This window comes from Corvus hawaiiensis, chromosome 26, assembly GCF_020740725.1.
Source record: "Corvus hawaiiensis isolate bCorHaw1 chromosome 26, bCorHaw1.pri.cur, whole genome shotgun sequence".
In the NCBI taxonomy this organism is placed as follows: Eukaryota; Metazoa; Chordata; class Aves; order Passeriformes; family Corvidae; genus Corvus; species Corvus hawaiiensis.
In genome coordinates this window covers 35,587,521-35,608,205 of record NC_063238.1, presented here as the reverse complement: position 1 = coordinate 35,608,205, position 20,685 = coordinate 35,587,521, and the positions used below count along the sequence as shown (strand labels likewise).

At 38.6% G+C, this 20,685-nt stretch overlaps 2 long non-coding RNA genes across 2 annotated transcripts in view; both read right to left on the bottom strand.

Moving 5' to 3' along the window:
• The window catches only part of LOC125317388, a 220,398-nt gene that overhangs the window by 98,866 nt on the left and 100,847 nt on the right, over positions 1 to 20,685 (bottom strand). The window lies entirely within an intron of this gene.
• Positions 9,779 to 17,356, bottom strand: LOC125317389. Its single transcript, XR_007200048.1, has 3 exons — positions 17,259 to 17,356; positions 16,248 to 16,372; positions 9,779 to 9,958 (listed from the first exon to the last, which is right to left on the bottom strand). It is a non-coding gene; the product is annotated as an uncharacterized LOC125317389 (long non-coding RNA).

Here is a 20,685-nt window from a genome sequence, read left to right as displayed (position 1 = left end):
TCGGTGTAAGGATGAATGAGTGAAAAACCTACACCATGCATGACTCAAGGATGGAAACTGGCTGCAAGTTTCTAATTGCCAGAGGAGTGAGTTTCCTGGAACAATGGGAATAGTGGGACTGAAAAAAAAGCTTATTGTGCTCATAGTGGTGCTTGATGTGTTTGGGAGCAGGACTGGATACCAAAGGATGTCTCTGACAGTCAGATGAATGCAATCAAGATCCTGAAGTCTCATAGACTGAAAGGTAAGCAGGGATTTGGGTGTGGTGGGGCTCACGTTCAAACCATAAAGGGGAGTATCACACAGATCAGTTTAGACACAGCTTCAAGGGTGTCAGACGCTTCCACAGTGGAATTCCTTTCTTCTTTTACTCAGAACCACAGCATTTCATCCATACAGCTTTTCAGCTTGTGAAGCAAATAAATCAAAGAGATAACTCCAATAAGTAACAGGCTGAGCTCAAGTGGTCAGGCTGTAAAGGTTTGGCTGACTTGCATTAAGAATCTGACAGCACAATACCAGATGACTTTCCTTCTTTTTTCCTTCTTTTTTCTTTCTTTTTTTTTCTGTTTTATTTGTTTGTTTGTTTGTTTGTTTTGCCTTTGTTTTTGTTTTTTAATAATCCTTTCTAGCCAGTCTTACAGGCAAATTTAAAAACAGGGTATTATTTCCACTTTTTTATCTCATGATCTGGTAGAGATATAAATTTAGCAAAAAAGTGAAAGCAATGGTTACATGGAGATCAAACATGAAATACCAAACTCTCATGAAGTATTGTCCACTGGAAAGACATTTAAAATGTGATTTCAGACTTATGATTTATCCATTAAACTTTTCCTAAATTTCTTCCTATACACAGTCTTTATTTTTATTTGACTGAGGGCTGTATTTCTGCAAACAAGCTTGAGGGCCTTGCAGTTTAGAAATGCTGCCTCAAAGTACAAAAGAAAACCTTTCTTCCATCACTCCTCTGCTGGTATTTTCCAGAGGACTTTTTCCCTGCATTTTAGATAAAAATGACCTAGCAATGTATAAATCAGTATGGGAGAGTGTAGTTATACAGAAAATGGATTTTAGAGGGTATTGACAATCCAACAGAAAAGTATATTTTTCTATTGAACGTTGTTTAGTCCAAACCAGAATATTCCCCTGGCTTAATCATGACAACACTATCTCTGTTACTTTGGATTTACTTCTTCTCCTAGTTTTATAGGATATGGAGTGCAAATCCCTGTTGATTCCCATAATTACTGAAATGCCTGTCAAAAATGCAAAACTACAACGCATGATTATATCATCCCTAGATGGATGACTTTGTTCTTTAACCCTTTTTTTGACCCTTTCCCTCCTGGTTAAAAATAAAAAATTGGGGTTAGTGTAATGAAAATTAAAGCTGGCTCTTCATTTGTTGCTCCATAGCCAGATCTGAAGAAAGGTGGAAACATCTAGGACTTCAGAACTATTATCTGCATTTCATTTGCCTCTTCATTCCACAAAAATCTGCCTTGTTCTATTCAGCACTTCCTAAAAGTGGTCACTGAAATATTTAAACTTCTAAAAAAATAGATTGTAGCTTGAAGGCAAAGTTTATCCCAGGTAAACTTAGACACTGAAGTCTTGGCAGACTGTGAGAGGAGGACCTAAATGACCTCATTGTTGAATTCTGGGAGCTAGCAGATGGACCAGCAGCAATCCTGCTGGAAATCATGCCAAGGTACAAAAAATAGAGACACGAGGGTTAAATCAAGTGGCACCCACACTTGCCAATTTATAGTACAGAGGGATTGCACTTTCTGCCTGGGGTTTGCTGCTGTCCAAGCTCAGATGTGTCTCACCTATTTTACTAATGTCAGGGTACTTCTCCAAGAGTGTGAACTTTCCAGTAGCTGGGAAAAAGTCCCCATATTGCTGTTTTAAGAATCTGAGGAGTTGGAAAAACAAAAGTTTTGTCCCTGATGAAATGAACACAGGGGTAATGAACACACCAGGGAGTAAGAGCTTGTATTTTTCTGAAGAACTGGTGCCTGACATCCACTCACCTCCTCTCAGCTTGGCAGGTTAAGACCTATATTATATCTTGGTTCTGTAATGAGAATGATGAGGTGAACTATACATGATTTCAAACATGCACTGTTTCACTGGGCTGAGGATTCAGGGAATTTCTGACTATGGACTGTTTTAATGCGATGTGTTAACTGCTTAAGGGAGCAATACAAAATTCAACCTTGAAGGAAACATTCCTGTTCTAAACACTATTTATGGATGAACCTAAATGCCCTAAATATGAGCAAGTGACAGTGTTTTTATTAATCAATGATATAACTCAATTTCTGACCCTAAACGATTGCATTAGATACTGAATGTTTCTTTAATAATATAAAACTATATTTTGTTAACAAGTGCTGTTATTGCTGTGACTGCTCCATAAGAATATATCCCACAGTACTTGTTTTGTTCTTTATTTATACATGAAGTCCAGAAGCAATATTTTCTGAAATTACAGTCTTGAAAGTTAAAGATGGAAATTTTTTCAGACTAGACAATTCATCAACATATGAGCGTAATGTGTTCCTTAAAAATACTGAAAATTTTAGCTAGAAATAATGATGGGAAAATTAGTTACTAAATAGCCAGCAAAAAAAATCTCTTCTGTCTTATAAAGCTATATGCATTCCTTGTCTGTCTTAGGAGCAGGGCCACAGTGGTTTTGCTGATAACAAAATTTAAAAAGAAGTGGTGATTTTCTAGACTACTGTAAGACTGACCTGCAGATTGATAAGTCAGTGGAAAGATTCCAGCTGACTTACACATACTGTGGATGAGGCCCTCTATCCATTCTATTGCCAGCTGTTAAACATCACTGACAAACACCACTTTTCTTCTTTAAAGTTCTTCTCCTGAGAACAACTTTGTGAGAAAATATCAAATGAGTAAGAGAATATTTTTAAAGTTAGTTTGATCTTAACTATGCAGTGTTTTATAATAAATATTTAAAGTCATGCAAGAGATGTCACTTGAATGTACCAAACCCAGACTGAGCCAGAATAGCTCCATATCTCTTAATGAGGAATGATTTTTAGATTAGGAAACTTTGGTAGATTAAATTTGTTTGGTTTTCAACATTGTGAATTGTTACATGGGAAGCCATAAATTAAACTGGAAAACATGTAAATTAATAAATGAGTCCTAAATCCAGTAAGGAGCTAGTTGAAGACTCTAAACCCATGAACTGGGTTAAATTGGGAGTTCCTCTAGAAATTGTTTTGAAATGCATCTTACTTAGTATTTTTATTAGATACTATGACAAAAATACAATAGTAAGAGACTAGCAAAATTTGCCACTGACATGAAGTCAGGAAACAGCATGAATGAGAACACTTAAAAGGTGAAAATAAAATAAAAAAAAAAAAAGGAGATTTCACAAAGACAATGAACTGTTTGAGTAAAATGTAGAAAATCAATTGAAACTGACAGAGACAAAAACAAATCTGGTCTTGAACAATGACAAATTAGTAACAATAATGTTTCCACTATTCACAGGAGTGAGGTTCTTGAACAGTTTTCCAAAATACATACAAAGTAATTGAAGGAGATTGAGGGTGGAGATTGTTCTATTTGTGAAGGGGATTACATGATTTCTTATTGCCTGCAGTAACAGGAAACTGGAACAGTGTAGTGGAACCTCATAAAATCTGTTATTTCTAGCTTTTCTCTTCTTTTATTTTGCAAAATTTTATGTGCATTTTTTTCTTGTCCTCTCCAACAACTCGGTATTTTCTTAAAAACATCAGGAACTCTTGCAAGGCAGTGAAAGATGTAGGAAAGTACTGCAGGAAATCACTATTAAAACACACAGCATAATTTTGCTAATTTTCTAGGCTTCCCTTATTCGAAACACTGGAGTGATACTCTGGGGCTGTTTCCATTGCAGCACATGAGGTGATTACAGTTGCATTTGTTTCTTGGAGAAGGCCCAGAAAAGGAACTCTAATGGAAAGTCCTGCAATCGTGATACCCCTGAGACTCTATTAACAAGCACCATTACATCACTGCTCACTTAAAGAAGGTCAGTTCACCCTTCCTTTTTTTGTAGACTGCTGTAGGGGTGAAGAGACTGGAGACATACAAACAAACCTGTCTTTTTGGCTGACCGGTTTTCAGAACCCATAGACATGTGGGTGGAGAGAGTGGGCAATATCACTCTATATCTCAAACCAGCAAATATTTTACCACCTGTGGATAAGTAGTTCAAACCGTGGGAGATATTAAGGGGAAGGGTTTTCACAGAAAAATTGGTAAGAAACATGGCAAAACCAGACCAAATTAATGAGTAAATGGTTCTGTTTGTTACCTTCTAGCAGAAAAGTAACTCAGAACCTGTTTTTAGGATCTATAATTACAAAAAAAAATAGAGAAAAAAATCTTCACAACTTCCTGCTCTAATTTTAGGATTCATAGAATTCCTTTCTTTCTCTCACTCCTATTTTAAGATCTTGGTGCATTTAAAATTTTTGGGATTTGTTTATTTTTGTTTTTAATCACAATTTTCTTGCCTATGTCTAAACCCGCACAAATTACTTAGGTTTGCTATGTCAGTAGTACTGTTTTGTCCCAGGGTCTTTTAGAGTAAACCTCTAGCTGAAGAGATTGTAATTGGTACAAAAATCTGCTGAGTATTCAGAGAATAATATAAATTGGAACTATCTCCCTGCTTTCCAGTGAACATTAAAGTGAAGTCTGGTGATGTCAATGCAAATAGCAACAAGGTTAACTATTTCACTAATGACTAGAATGTGTGAAGAAAAAGCATAAACATCTGTAGTGATGAGCAGTACTTGCCATGACTGATAACTGTGCTCTACCTAGGCAGAAGCAAGCTTGGTTGGGCACTGAGGCCATCCAGGGTAGTGAAGGGGTTTTCCTGAGCTGACTCAGGAGGACCACCCTGGAAGGATCCAGGAGGAACTCTTTAATCATACCTCGAGCACCTGCTCAAACTATGGTGTTTAACACCTTGTTTCACTGCTCAGGGTGAGGCAGACTTGTTTGCTGAAGGTTTGTCTACAAACTACAGATATTATGCCTGGTGTCATAGGTTAGCATAGCTACGAAAGTGATTTTCTTGCAAAGAGGTGCTTACAGCTTCCTCTATGACCTAACAGAACCTATCAACTGGCTAGTTCGAATATTGACAATTTTTTAAGCCACTTAAAAATTTTTACCGCCTCTGTGGTCCACATTTAAGAATGGACAAACCCCGGGAAGCTCTCTCTCGCTTCCAGCCCTGGGACAGGTACAGGGCAGGGCCCGTGAGGCCCAGCGGGCCTGGGCTGGGCCCTGCTTGGCCCAGGCCAGACTGGGACACAGCCATCCTGGAGTCGTGTGGCCCTGTTCCACCCGCGGCCCCCCACAGCCCTGTTACATGCAGACGGTGCAGCCCAGCTACCCCCCCTCCCCCCAGTGTGGCCAAAGATTCAGCTGAAACTGCCCCACTGCCGGCAAAGATCATGTGACCAACAGCGATAAGCAAAATTCCAGCTGTGAGGCCAGGTGAGATTAACCCTTTAGTGCTGTGAAGAGCTGAAAACCTGAGGGAGGAGAAAGAGGAGATGCTTAAAGCTGAAATTCTGTTGTAAAGCTATGGTGGTGATGGACTATGATGTATCAGAGTACCCGTTGTAATTTCATGAAAGCATGGGGGTGGAGCGTTCAACTTGTACTTGTGAGCAAAAGTACCTGTGCCAAAATAAGCAAATGTTGAAGCAGCTGTGATTTGATGAGAAGTTTGAACAAGGAGAGATGGAAGTGATGAGGACTGTTGCTCCAATCGGAAGGAGAAGACCTTTGTTCCTAGAGCTATTCCCAGAGACGCTCCTAGAGATGAAGATGATGAGGACCTTTTTCCTCCCAGGGAAGGGGGAGGGCCTCTATTCCTAGAGATGAAGATGCTCCCAGAGATGGGTGAAGAGAACCTTTGGTTTTGAACAGCTCAACCTTAAAATGCTACCCTAGTAGCTCAAGACTGGACCCTCGAAAGCAGTTGTGGGAAAAGCTGCAAGTCGGGGGAAGGGACTTTCACACACGAGCAGAGAACCAACCCAGGCGGCTGTCTCGCTGTGACATTGAAGGCATGAGAGAACTGTTTCTTGTGGAGATGTCTCCATAGCATGAGCAAGAGAGACTCCTATCCCTAAATGAACTGAACAAGGTTATTATGGAAGTGGTAAACAGACTGAAAATCTCAAGGGTTGTCTTTTTTACTTTGTCAGTGGGAGAAGGGAGAAAGGGGGGGCGAGGAGAAGTGTTCTGAAGGTGCAGTATGATTTTTTTTTCCTTCCTTTTAGGTCTGTTAATAAACTTCTTTATATTCTTTTAAGTTTTGTGCCTGCTTGGCTTTCTCCTAATTCTTATCTCACAGAAGGTAAATAAGTAAGTAATGAGTATTTTTGACCAAACCACTACACCTGGAAAAATACTTTACCATTTTTAACTCCCCAAGAGTTACAGAATCATAGAATAATTTGGATTGGAAGGGACCTTTAAAGATCACCTAATCCAACTCCTCTACAACGAGAAAGGACAAGAAGAAGAAACAGCACAAAATCAGATCTCACCTGAAGAAAGCAAGTACAACATCATGTTTGGATTGATTGATTTCATGCAGGGGTTTTGGTATATCTGAATTTTCAAGAGCAGATATATAAATATGTTTGAGAGTTAGTATGAGTAGAGCAGTGAGAGAAAGTCACAAGTATTAAGATGCAGGACATCATCTCTGCTGAAGAAAGAAGAGAAAAGCTTCAAGTAGGCCATAAACAGGTCCTGAGAGGTGGAGAGATATTAAAAACATATACCATAAAAAGGAAAATCCTCCCTTCTGTATGATAACATCCAGCCTCTTGAAGCTGACATGAGTTCTTTCTTGAGGTCTTCAACATTTAATAATAAAAAGCCATCATCAACAATAAATGATTTCAGGATCAGAAGAGATTTCAAGAAGTGTGACAAAGTTTTAGACCTTTTGGAAAGAGATAATAATTTTAGCAATCTTTTTTAGGCCTGGACAGAGACTTTCAAACATTGAGACATGATGTTGTTTTAAATAATCTCAGGACATCTTCCAATCTTCATGCTTGAATTATGTTCTTTATTTGACCATAATTGTAATACAATATGAGAACAACATTTCTAGGAATTACTGTTTGCTTAATATTGAGAAATAAAGTGGAATCAAAGAGTTCTCTAGTTATAAAGTATGGACTAGGCTGAGAGAGGTTTTTGGCTTTGTCTGGAGTTTTGTCTGAAACTGGATAACATAGTGGAGTTTGCTTGGAAGTTCAGTACTGCTAGGTGTTGTATGCCTGGAAATGTTTCAATAAAAACATCTGGAATTTAATCTTCCAGAGAAACAAAGCACTGGAAGCTGCACTGAGTTGTCCAAAATCACATAGACTCTGGGAGTAAAACCAGGAGGAAAACCCAGCCCTCCTAACCCTGTCATTACATGCATCTTGCATTTTCATTCTTACCAATCAGTCACCCAGTCAGCCAAGAGTCTTCCTGGAAAGAAACAATGACAGAAGCCAGAAGAAATGCAGAGTTTGGCTCAAAATTATTTTAGCCAATAAACAGATGTAAGTAACTTACGGTTTAAAATGTATCAGTAGCTAAAGATCTGATTTATTACTTAAAGATCAAGATATTGGTGTCTTTTCAAACATAAGCAATACTCATTTTCCCTCAATTACTTTTATTTGACTTCTAGTTTGGACTGCTACACCTGTAAGATATCATGCGTAGTAAATCCCTGTTGCCATTGCCCTCCTCTGATCTCTGCACAGCTGTGTAGTGCAAGAGAGCTCTTTGGGCAGGGAGCACTCCAAGCTACTGTGGATGCTCTTGCACAAAAGAAACAGAACAGGTTTGGATAACAATCTTTTAAATTTCCTATATACATAGAGACTGCTTTTTTAAAATTGTATATCCAGCTCAGATTGCAATTGCTGAAATTTCTGCTTTAAAAATTGTTGCTTTCGAACATTTCAGGTGGATTATTGAATCTTGCAATATAAATTGCTTTTCAGTGTGGCAATGTTTGTCTAACGTTATCTCACTCCTCTTTTGTCATAAACAGGTTTTCTAATTCTTATAATGTTGTTTAAAGAGCTTTTCAAGCAACTTCCACAAGACATCTCTACACTGTTTTTATTAGAGAAGAAAAGGCTATGGAAGATGCTATATCTTCCATAGGTAGGTGACAGAAATATAAGAGTTACTCTTCCACTCATCCCTTACTTCATGAAATTTGTTTCAAACCCACCTGGCAGGACTAGGATGCAGGTCAGACACTCAGAAGCGGCTTTACACACTTGGGCTTTTATTCCAAATCCTAATTATTGCATATTTGCAGACAATTGGCAAAAAAACTCTTTTGTTTGTTTTGTTTGTTTGTTTTTTGTTTGTTTGTTGGGGGGTGGGTGTTGGTTTTTCTTTAATCAGTAAAAAACAATTCGCAAGGTGTTTTATTCTATTGGCATCTATTGGCAATGAAATTATTAGCCTCGTTCTGTCCTGCAGGGAGATCCAAACCAACAAACTTACTCTTTTTTTTTTTCAGTATTTTTCCTTGATAGCAATTGTTCCTGTTCCATTTAAGGGAACGTGACCTAGAAAAGCAGCCACAGAATTTAAGTATTTACTGAGGAATTTAGAGGTATTGGAGAGGTCTGAATGCTTGATTCTTGTTGACACTGAGGAGTATCTGAGAGTTAATGAAGAACAGAAATCACTAGGCCTATTTTGCATGAATATGTTTATACTAAATTGCATTTAAAATTTATAAAACCATCACACTTTTGTTAATATCTTCCAATTATAGAAAAGCTAAAAGAAGTTATATATCCCAAAAATATAGGTTGGTTTGGGTTTGTTTATTAATTTTTTAATTGAAGTCTGTTAGACAAAACAACTTACCTAAAACTATAATGTCCTTAAAAAACAGAAATTCTCACTTTTGGATATTAAATACCTTTGGAAATCTCACCTTTAACACTGCCTTATCAGATGGTGAGGGAATAAAAGTATGCAATGTATATACAACTTTTTTAATGCATAATAAGAAATGGACCAGTGCATCGTTGCAATGCAATTACATGTAGTATAGATGGGGCCTAAATTTTAGGTTTGCTTTATGAACAGATTATCACAAGTTTTGAAAAACATTCCTTTTTAAAAATCCTTTAGTAGTTTGGATTTATAACAACTACTCTCTGTGCTGCTGTGTTTTAATGTTGGGTGCCACAGAGAAAAAAATCTGGGTTAAAAAAAGCCTTTTAAAACTAACTAAGACAAGATATTACCTCTGGTGAAGAACACCACCCTGGTCAGATCCCACAGCTGAGAGGTGACATGTGCACTGCCTACTGCACTTTAGTCAAAGAGCTACTTTTAAAAATGTATTAGCTGGTCTACTCAGACTGAATAACTTAGTGATTGTTTCCACTGAGCAACTGCTCTGTACCATGCTGAGAGGACAGGAACCTCTGGCTGGAGGCAGTAACAGGCACCTGAGGTAGGTAGGAGAACAAGAACCTCTCCATCCAGTGCTGAACATGCGCTGGTAAAGCTTTTAGTGATTTACTAGCAAGCTGGCTGGGGGGAGAAGCAAGAAATACTCTGGTTATGCTACAAAATAGGTTGACTGTCAGTGCTTTTGTGCACACAGGCATTTTTCAGTTGTGAATTCAGTCTCAAATATGGAGCTCAGTCATGGTTCCAAACAAGGTATTTTAAAACAGGTTTATTTATTCATTTTATTCTCTTCCCTAAACTGTACAAACACTTGTGTTTGAAAATCAGAGTACTTCTTTTTCCTTGTGCTTTCTCCTTCCAGCATCACATCAGTGACCTGATTTCCAGAGGAACAGCTCTCAAAGTCCACAGGAGGTACTCAGCATGTCTGAAAATCAAGCCATAAATAGACGTGAATCTCTCTTTCTTTTTTCCTCAAGGAATTGAACTGCCAAGTCTCAGCAAACAGCCAAAGAAACCCAGCTTGTTCACAAATGCTAATTTAAAGCTGCATGTGTGTTTGCACAGGCTGGATTGGGCTGAATAAATCTGAGTCACAATAAAAGGGAAATTTATTATTCTAAAAGGAATCTTTAAATTCTTGGAGGTTTGGGAAGAGAAAAAAAAGGCTGTCATTTGAGAGATCTGCATCTGTGGGATCTGTGAGTAAGCCTGGAGCGGAAGTAAAGAGGAAATCCCCCACACAACTTAATGAAATGCTGTTGTGGGATAATCACTGCCAAAGAAACTCATCAGTTCAGATTTTGAGCATCTTTGTCTGTTGAAGTGCCTGAACAGAGCAAGTGAAGCATGCATTTCCTGTTTTGGGGGTTCTTTTTCCCATATTAAGATCTGGATTGTTATTCTGTAGAAAACAGTATCATTTATATTGGGGAAAGCAGGGGAGAGATCTGGATTTTATTATGTAACCTTTCTCAATGGATTGTCTTTCTGTTTGTTTTGAAGATCTTGAGAACAAGCAACTGTTTCCTAGCACAAAAGAAGTTAATAGAAGAAGTCACACTGTCACGTTCCTCTCATGTCTCTTCTTAAATATTTGTTTTCTCAGATCAAAACACCGTTATGTGCAAAGTAGCTACAGAAAAATTGTAATGGAGGGAGAAAATTCCTGTTTTTAAATCCTCGCCAAATGTACAGAAAGAAAGAGAAGTCATTTGTACAGAGGAACTTTAGGATTCTTCCAAAGAGAAGGCACTGTTAAGCTAAAATTAAGACACTGTTTTTTCTCCAAGATGTCACAGGTCCAGCAAACTAGATCCCAAAACTTATTTACCTGAAATAGCAGGGTACAGATATGTTCCAGGTCAATCTAGCTGTACTCTACTTTCATTTAGTAAATGATTCATAAATTGTCCCAGATATTACATGAACCATTACATGGTTAATGTTAACAATACCTCTCCTGCATATAAATCAGTATTACTCCACTGATCACAACAGGCTAAGGCAAAATAAAGGGATACATTCTTCAGTGCAAGTAGAGGGAGTAGAAAACCCAAAGGGGTAATTGAATGGACCACTAGCAAGCTGGCTGGTAATCCTAAACTGGGAGGTGGTCCCCCTTGAAGAGGGTGATAGGGTGGTTGGAGCACTGAGCAATGATTAATGGGATCAAATTTAACAAGATCAAATGCCATAGTCTGCATGGGGGATGCAGCAACAATGGGCACAAGTATGAATTGGGAGAGCAGTGGCTGGAGATCAGCCCTGCAGACAGGGATCTGGGTGCAGGTTGGCAGCAGCTCTCCAGGAGCCAGCAGTGAGCCCAGGCAGCTCTGGGGGCAAACCCCATTCTGGGTTTCCCAGCATGACCAGCTGGGAAAAAGAGGGTTATCCCACTGTTCTCAGCCTTGGAGCCCTGAGTGCAGGGCTGAGACCCACCAACTGAAGAAGGATGTGAAGGTCCTTGAATCCATCCCAAGGAGGGCAACAAAGCCAGTGAAAGGGCTGGAAGTCATGTCCTGTGAGGAGCAGCTGTGGGCTCTGGGCTTGTCTGGTTTGGAGTAGAGGAGGCTGAGGAGTGACCAGGTGCTCTCTAACTGCTTCCTGAGGAGGGGAGGGGGAGATGGAGAGCTGAGTTGTTCCTCCTGGGGTTGAGACATCTTTAACGAGAAGGTGATCAAACACTGAAACAGGGTTCCTAGAGATGTGATTGATGCCCCAAACCTGCCAGTGTTTAAGAGGCATTTGGACAATGTAATTAATAAGATGTTTTAACTTCTAGTCATTCCTGAAATGGCCAGGCAGTTGGACTAGATGGTCACTGTATCTTCCTTACAGCTTAAATTTTTCTAGCCTAGTCTATTCTCTAATTTCCACTCTCTAGCCTCATTTTGGCTTTGAATCCTTCCATCCTGTATCTCTCTCTTACCATTGCAAAGAGTTAACTTTGCTCCATAGGACCAGGATTTTCAGTCAACAGTCTCAGATACAAGAATATTCTCTCCCTCCCACAGTATCTGTCTTTTATCAAATGGGTGTTGGATGTACAAACTTCCAGGTACCAGAATGCCATGCTTGCCGATTCTCAGCTGTTCTCTAACTAATATTCCCTCCCCTGCTCCTGCCAAATTCTCATTTGCTTCAACCCTTGTCTGTGCATATCTGAGTAATCAATCTCAACAAGAAATGTGGAAGGTAATTCTGCTCATTCTGATTCTTCCAAATATTCAACAGCCTGGTGGTGAAGGCCAGCCCACAGTGCTGAAGTTACACATCAACATGCCTGCATACCAAAGGTCTCCTAGTTTTAGTAGTTGTTAAGCTACCATGAAAGAAGTGGACACTGGTGTCACATCCCCTTTTACACAGTGGGGATGTTGCTATGAAGGTTATTTAACCTCAGAAGAGGGTGCAGGGGTTGCAGGGACTGAGTAGTGAGTCGTGAGTTGCAGGGACACTCAGTGGGGATATGCTCCTGGCCATTTGCTGTTGGTGACTCTTAGCAGCACCCTGTCTACACTTCCACACATTCTTCCCTGGCTTCCTGAGATAATCCTTTCTCTCTATTGACAGTCTAAAGAATATAAGCACCTGGCTGAGGTGTTGGGGATGATTGTGCTGGGATTCATCATCTATGTTTTAGGTGCTCTTGTTCTTGACCTCAAAACAAGAAGTAGAAATGTTGTTGTAACTGTTGCAACATAGAATACTATACACAGAGGAAATGTGTAATAAAAGAGAAGGCCCATATTCAATATTAAAACACTCCACACTAGTCCATTTCATAGATCTAATCCCTTTTTTAGGAATCGGTATTATGAGGAACCCTATCATTCTTTTAAACAAAAAATACATCAGTGAATAACTTTAAACATACTAAAAGCTATTCTTAAATAATCTGTAAACAAAACCAGTTCATGAGATAAATATTATGACAGCGGTCTTTTTAAAAAGCCTCATTAAGCAGTTGTACTTGGTGAGTCAATTGTTTCCTTGCTCACAAACATCACTCACTACTATGCATTGTACATGAAATCTATTTCTCTTGCAGCAACCTGACATAAAACTCTGTATTTTTTGGTTCATGGTAAATTTTTTCACTGTTACAACTGAGGGAATATTTGGGGTTATTTAATATTTGTTTTGAAAATTTCTGACAATTTAGGTTTGAATCACCATAAAAAAAATTACAAGGAATAACTTTGTAAAACAAATTCAGTTCCTTTGAGTGAACTCAATGCAGAACATTTTGTTTCACCACAGTTTGAAACTGCTCGATATTACTAAGTTTATTATTATCAAAATTTTGTTTAAATTAAGTAAGCAAAACACTGCAATTTTGAAATCAAATCACTTATTTTCAATACACAGGTTTTATTTTTGAGTTTTGAACCAAAACAGTTCCCTAAAATCTATGTACATTTTTCCTGTGTTTTAGCAAGCTAGTCCTCCACTTTTAATGATGAAATTTTACTCACTTGATTTTAACCAAGGTTTATTTAAGCTGCAATGCAGAATCCCTTCACCACAAATCGAGGCAGATTGAAGTCAAGACAATGCTAAAGAGAAAAATATAGACAGATATGTGTACCTGATTGACTGTTTCAGTTTGTCAATCAGATTACTCAGCAACATGCCATTATTCCACATCATATATCAGAAATGTCAAAGATCGTGCTGGGTCTATTCTGGCATTCCTAAAACTGATACACTGTAAAGAGCCAGCATGGTATGGAGTTATAAATTAATACCTTTCAGGAACTACTGCTAGCAAAAATGTTCAATATTCATCAAAACTGTAAAATATTCACCTGGAATTCATTGAAGGTCAAATACAAAACTCAATTTCTATTCCCTAAACAAGGAACCCTATTCAAGCTACACTGAAATTATAGCCAGTTTGGCATCATACAGACAAACTGTTTTTACAAAAAAAATCAGCATCAGCTTCTTTGATCAGTTTGCACACTCAGAATTGTTTCATGGGGCTTTGTTTGGCCAACACATGAAAGGATTAGGGTGGAACATTTAAAAAGGATTGAAATGTCTGATCTATCTAGCAAACTACCATACAAAATAAATGTAAACTTAAAAGATTTTCTATAATTTTGGCTCTCAAAGAGATTGGACATTGATTGATTGAAAGTGAGTTGTAAGTTTAGGCTTCCAAAATTCTCTTTTCCTCATTTAGTAGGAATTAAACCATTAGTAGGTCTTTGGCTGTACATCTACAATTTTGACCATTGTGATGACTCCAGGGACCTGTTTATGCTCTGTATTTAAGGGCTGCTGCACATCCCTTTTGAATAAGAGTGAAAAACTGAAGATTGAAAAGTGAGCACTGTGTCCTCCAAAACAAAGAGAGGAAAACTGCAGTCCATACCACTTATTCCAATTGTCCATGGAAGGAAGAGGGGATCTAAAACTCAAGCCACTAAGAATAATTTTTCACTTATTGTAAATGTGTCCATCTTAGAAATTATGTGGAGCTTTAGCAACTCAGAAGACACTTGTGTTAGAAAGACACGGAAGAAACAAGGAGAATTCCTCTTGTTTTTAAGCAATGTTGATAAGCCTTTGTCATTATCTTTTGGCTTCCTACAGAAAGAACAGATCCAGATATGATGCTACAAAGCAATTTGTGTTGTGATGAAAGAGAGTGATGACAGAGACTGGTTTGAGTAAGAACACACAGAAACTATTCATACAAAGAATGTAATTCCAACCAGGAATTTCTTGTAGAGAGAAAAATTGGGTCCAAAGAAGCCTTTGTAGAGTCACCTTAAGAGAAACTGGTATTGAACAAATTCAGAAAAAAAATAGTGGATACTTTTGGACAGTACTAGTGCTGAAAAAATATAGTACCTTAACCACGAAGCAATGATTTCTTCCTGACTCAAAGTTTTCAAATAAAGGGCTCCCCTTCTGAAATACCTGCTTTTATGTAGGGAGATGTAAAGGAAATTAAACAGTACAAAGAAATCAGATTACTAGATCAATAGTCTTATCTCCTGATAGACTTGTAGAGGAGTCAGTGGCCAGATTTTTGATAACATTACATGGGGAATGTATTTTTTGTGTTATTTGGTTTAAAACTAGATATCTAGAGTTTCACCAGCTATGAACCTCTTTAATGCATAGCTTTTATAAACCTTTTCTTCAGGAAGTATACTTCTTGATGTCAGTAGAGGCCTTGTAGGAATCCTGTGCTGTGGACTATTTCTTTGCTTGACTGAACTCAGGAAAGGGCCACTGTGGATCTATAGAGTACTATGTGGCAAACCAAGAACATGGTTTGAAAAACCCTCAATGGCATTTTCGTGATCTTATTGTTATCACACTTGCAGAGTAGATAAACAGTTTGATCTGATAACTGGGTTTGAATTTGCAGTAACACCGTGCAAACTTCTCCTGTGTATGTAGCACTAAATATTAAAGAAAAAAAGACATAACAATAGATCAAATTTTGGTGTTCTAAGGTTCCAAGTAAGACTTGTTTTCACTTGCATTTTAAAAAAGTTTTTCAGTTCTTTTGATACCAAACCTCAAAGCAAGAGACTGGTGCACTAATCTGCTGGGATCCATGTGCTTTTTCATTTGTAAATGTCACCATTCATTTCTTTAAAAGTCCCACAAACAGCTACAAGACATCAGGATCAACAGTGGCCTGTGTGGGACCTTTCAATGCTCAGGCAGAATGTAGATAGCCAATGCTTATACTTATAAGCACTCAGAATAATGAGTGCTAGAAATCCTTGAACCAAAGGAGTTTGCAGTGACTTAATTATAATTTAAATGCATTGCTGATATTAATAACTTGAAGTTAAAAAAAATTAGAAATCTTCATTTACTCTTTCTGGGGGAACAAAAAAATTAAGATTTAAGCATATATCAATATTGGGTAAAAATCTGTAGTTCTTAATCTGCACAGATTTTCTTAGTTCTTGTAATCCTGGTCTTCCAATTCCTGTAGCCATGAATCCCTGTAGCCACAAAACCTCATGGAAAGGAAGGGCCTGAGCTTTTGTGAATTCCATTTTTTACTCTTAGCCAATCAATCATTTCCATGTCCAGCTTTGACACAGTAGGGGCTGAAAACATGTGGTTTATACTTATCAAAATTACCCCCAATCCTTTCTTTATAATCTTCTTTTGCCATACCTATGGTTCTGGGTGCAATGCAGCTCACATCAGAAAATTATACAATTACTCACTTGACCTAGAAGCTGGGAGGTTGCAGAGACTTGGTGTATTTGCCCTTTTCTTACTTTCTTCAATAGTTCTTTGCATGGACATTGCTACCAGGAGGTCACTGCGCTAGATGGACACTGGGTATGACCTAGAGCGGATGCAGAATCATAGAATAATTTAGCTTGTAAAAGACCTCTACGAACATTAGTAACCCCCGAAACTGAATTACACACAATCCTGCAAAGAGCTGTGAGCCAATTCATTTCACATTTGAGGGAAAAGAGGTGTGAATCGCAAAATTCTGAATATGCCAGGGTCATTCTTTGCAAAGTTATAAGACCAGAATAAGTCACACAGATAGAGAGAATGCAAAACACAGCAATTTAGAAACTCTTGTGGTCATGAAAGACCACCATTGTATTTGTGCATGACCTACAAGCTCCAGGGGCCATGTGTGAAGTGAAACACGCAAGATGTTACTTTAAAAAGAATATTTACTGCAGGTTTGGCAGCTCTTGCTGAATGCTAGAATATGTGGCCTCCTGATAATTCGTAGTACAATTTTTCAAAGAAAGCAGGAAATGGAGGCTTACTGCAGAAAAAAAAAAGGAAAAAGAAAGAAAAACTGACTCTTACTTGAAAGCAGTCTCTATATGTAATGTTCCAGAAAACCTTAACTGAACCACTTACTTTAATCATATTTGTTGTTAATTTAATTATGATGTAGAGTCTTTTGAAAGAGAGAAACATGGAAATAAATACAGGGCTGGAAGACAAAACCTCTGTGCTCTCATTCTAACTCATTCTTCATGTAAGCCTAGTTTTACAATGATGCTGAGGAAGTAATTTAAGAATTCCTACTTCCCTGTCTGTAAACTGGGCATAAAAATATTTTCCTTTTCTACTCACAGTGGTGCTTTGAGGCTTCAGGATCTCCTTAGAAAAACTTTACTGGTGCTAGTGTGATTCCAGGGGAAGAAATTGTTCAAGTGTAGAGCAGAAGCATTAAGAAATTTAAATGTATGGTTGGTTACCTGTGTTGGAAGTCAGAAGCCATGGAAAACAGGCCCTGCACTGCAGTGCTGGTGAGAGCAGGACAAGCTGCTAAATAGAAAAATAGGTGGAAACTTTAGCAGTCCCCACCCTCCCCACACCCTGCCCTTCCTGGAATGAACTTGTCTTGCACTGTCCAGCACAGAAATATAAGGAAATAAAAGGCAGCTGTGGGGTCTTCACATTCAGACTCTAGTTAACAGTGACGTGACATCCTATTGCTGTTTCTTCCAAGAGATGAGTTATAGGTAAGGAGAGAACTACTTGACATCCATGTAGATGTCTACCTTTGAATTAAGCCAGTCTCTGTTGATTGGGACAGGATTATACTTATTTATACTAGAATATTTGGCTTTCATTATAGCCTTCTTTTCTTTTTTTTTTTTTATTTCCACTTTAGCACTGCCAGTTAAAATCAAAACCAAACAGATCTCTGCTAAAATGGGTCACAAGTCTTTGTGCAAAGCCAGGAAGTTGGCCCTTGGCAGCATGTTCCCATTGTGTCCAATTCTACCACAACATTCTGCTCCCTGCTGCACCCACTCTACAGCCTTCACTGACACTGGGATGTCTTTCCTGCAGGACACAGCAATTAGCTGTTTTAAGAACTGCTCATGCCAGCATTTGCTATGTTACTGTGATCCACTGATGAGTACCTCAAGATGAGAGATATATTAAAATGATACTTAGAAGTTATTAAATTCTGTTAATTCTGACTTAGCACCTAAAGCAAGGATGAGCCAATCTGCAAGGTTAGAGCTTTCCCATCTATTCTTAGAAGCTGTGGGAATGAAGCATTCCTGCAGGCACACTCATCAGGTTGCTAGTACAGTGGTCCTATGACTACTTGCAGAGATTTTGGTACACCTCACTGAGACGCCTGCAAACGTCTTGCTCAGTCTTTACTCTCTGCTGTTGCAGGTGTTAGTTTAAAGAGTTGTGCTAAGAACAGCAGTCTGTGGTGTAAAACAAGTACAAGGGGTGGAGTCCAAGTTTCACCGGTGGATAAATCATAGCAGATAGGTTGGGACTGCCTTTTTCACTCCTTTCCACTGCACCATACTGACCACTAGAGTTTGCTGTATTAACGTTCGAGTGAACAAACCCAAAAGATCTGAAACAGCCCTACAAGCAATTACCAAAGAAAGCATGAATTCCCTCACCACAAGCTGTAGAAACTACAATGCCCTTTTCCAGCTGTTGGGATGAACTCAACTAGAAATGTAGGAGAAGCTGCAGGAAGTGTATGATTAAATAAATGGCACTATATTCTCTCTGTTGGTACAGTGCCAACGTTCTAGCAGTATGCTAAGGGACACTGTGCTATTTTCAGATTAAGTGAGAAATCAAGGTCCTGACTACCGGTCATTTTAGCTAATTAAAGATCCCTTGGCATTTATTTGCAGAAGGAGGGATATTAGCTTTGATAAGCTGGCAAAACTCCAGCTAAGAGAAGCAAATGTTTCAGACCAGGTTTTCCTTGAAGTTCTGAAGAGTGGAGAGCCCATTTTCTTCTTCCACTTTTAAGAGAGTAGCATATAAAATTTAAAATGATGGCACAAATTAATTTGGGGATTTTGATTGAAAGTGGACACTGATTTTGGCAAGTAGATTGATTTCTGGACGAATCTTCAATGCAGCTGCAATGTTCTCATGTTTGAGACTTCCTAATGAGATTCATCTCTTCCTCCTGACAGAGGTACTGGACAGTGTGTTCTCACCTCCACTCATACCCTCGGTTCAGCTGGACACAGGTCTAGTGGTGGCATCAGCAGAGGGAACTCTAACAGAAGAGACAATCAATCTTTTTGAATTTTCCATGACTACTGCCACCATGGTCCCAGGGAACAAGATACAAGGAAGACCGGTTCCAAAGAAGTCTTGCTCCACCTTGCAGCTCTGGTAATGGGTGTCCTTGTTCCCAGTTGGGATGAGGCCTGTTCTGTCAATACAGGGAACTGATTCCTCTGATCTTAAACAATGTCTCAGCTTGTGGAAAGCTATTATTTTCAGACACACATGATTTGGCCGTGTTTTTACAAAGACAGCAAAAGACTCTGCATAGCAAGCCCATCCTTTGCCAAATTTCTATTCCCTGCTTCAAAGCCAGTAAGGGCCAAAGCCTCTATCAAAATGGCTTCCCAGCAAAAAAATTCTAGGGTGAAGGAAAAAGTATTACCCCTATCCTTCTTCTTCAATTATCCCCCTTCTCCACATCATAGTTTCAAAGAATCCAAAAGGAAGTAAAAACAGACAGAAATATCCACAAAGAACCTGAAACAGATTAAACAATTTTAGTCCGAGTAACTACACATTAACAAAGTGATAAGAGAGTGAAAAGCACACCAAGCCAACTTATCTCCTATTAGTTATTTGAAACAGTAATAATATTTACCAGGCTGATGATACAGGAACAAAAGCAGACCCTGAGATAATAGTCATATACAATTATAATATTCCCTCTTTTAACATCCTGTCCATCTGTTTCAATTACTCACTGCTGGTGTCCCCACTGAGGTCATAACCCAGTTCACTCATGGTGAGGTAAACAGAGTTTAATGGGACTACTTGTAATGAGTAGGTTACAAGATGCCTTTTACTGAGTCACAGTCAGGAGTAAAATTCCAAATATTCATAAGTTCATTTTCCAAGCCTGAGATCTCAAGTCAAAGGTCTCCTGCTATTCTTGATTTTCATAGAAAATCAGCTTTCTAAGTGCCTAATTATTTTTGGAATAGAGCCAAAGTCATCTAGCAATAGTGTTTTGAAATTGTGACTTTCTGTCTAGTTATCTGTGCAGAGCCATGCACTTGGAGAATTCATAAACAATAAAATCCAGTCTTTGTTTTTCCTGAACTGAGCCCCGACCCAACAGATGCAGCTATTAAGAAATTAGTTAAACTAGAAACAAACACTTTAGGAACTGCCCAAACAAGCTAAAAATAAGAGCACGTGGCATGCTGCAGAAGTAAAATATTCTGCCTCAAAACTTGAACAACAATGATCAAAGGCAGCTTGAGAATTCTAGAGCAAGCCAAAGAAACAACAGATTTTTCAGGACACAGTTCATCTTAATCAACTGGTCTCAACTGGGACCCTATGGAAATACACAAGGCTGGCTGAAGAGGCCATGGGGAGAATTAACTAGGTGGTATATTGGGAAAATGAGGAAATGACCAAATGCATTTATCAAAGCAGTTTAGGTGACTGGGAGGATGCAGGAGGATGCTCTGTTATTTCTCCTGGTGTTCCTGAGGCAGCAGAGGAACTCAACTGCTCAGTTATTTTCATCAGCATCACTCTAAGACTTTGCCCAGATATTTGGAATTGTTCTGAGTTTATAGTCCCTTGCCTTCCCATCCCCACATGCAAATATAGTTTCTTTAACACCTATCTCTTCTAAATTAT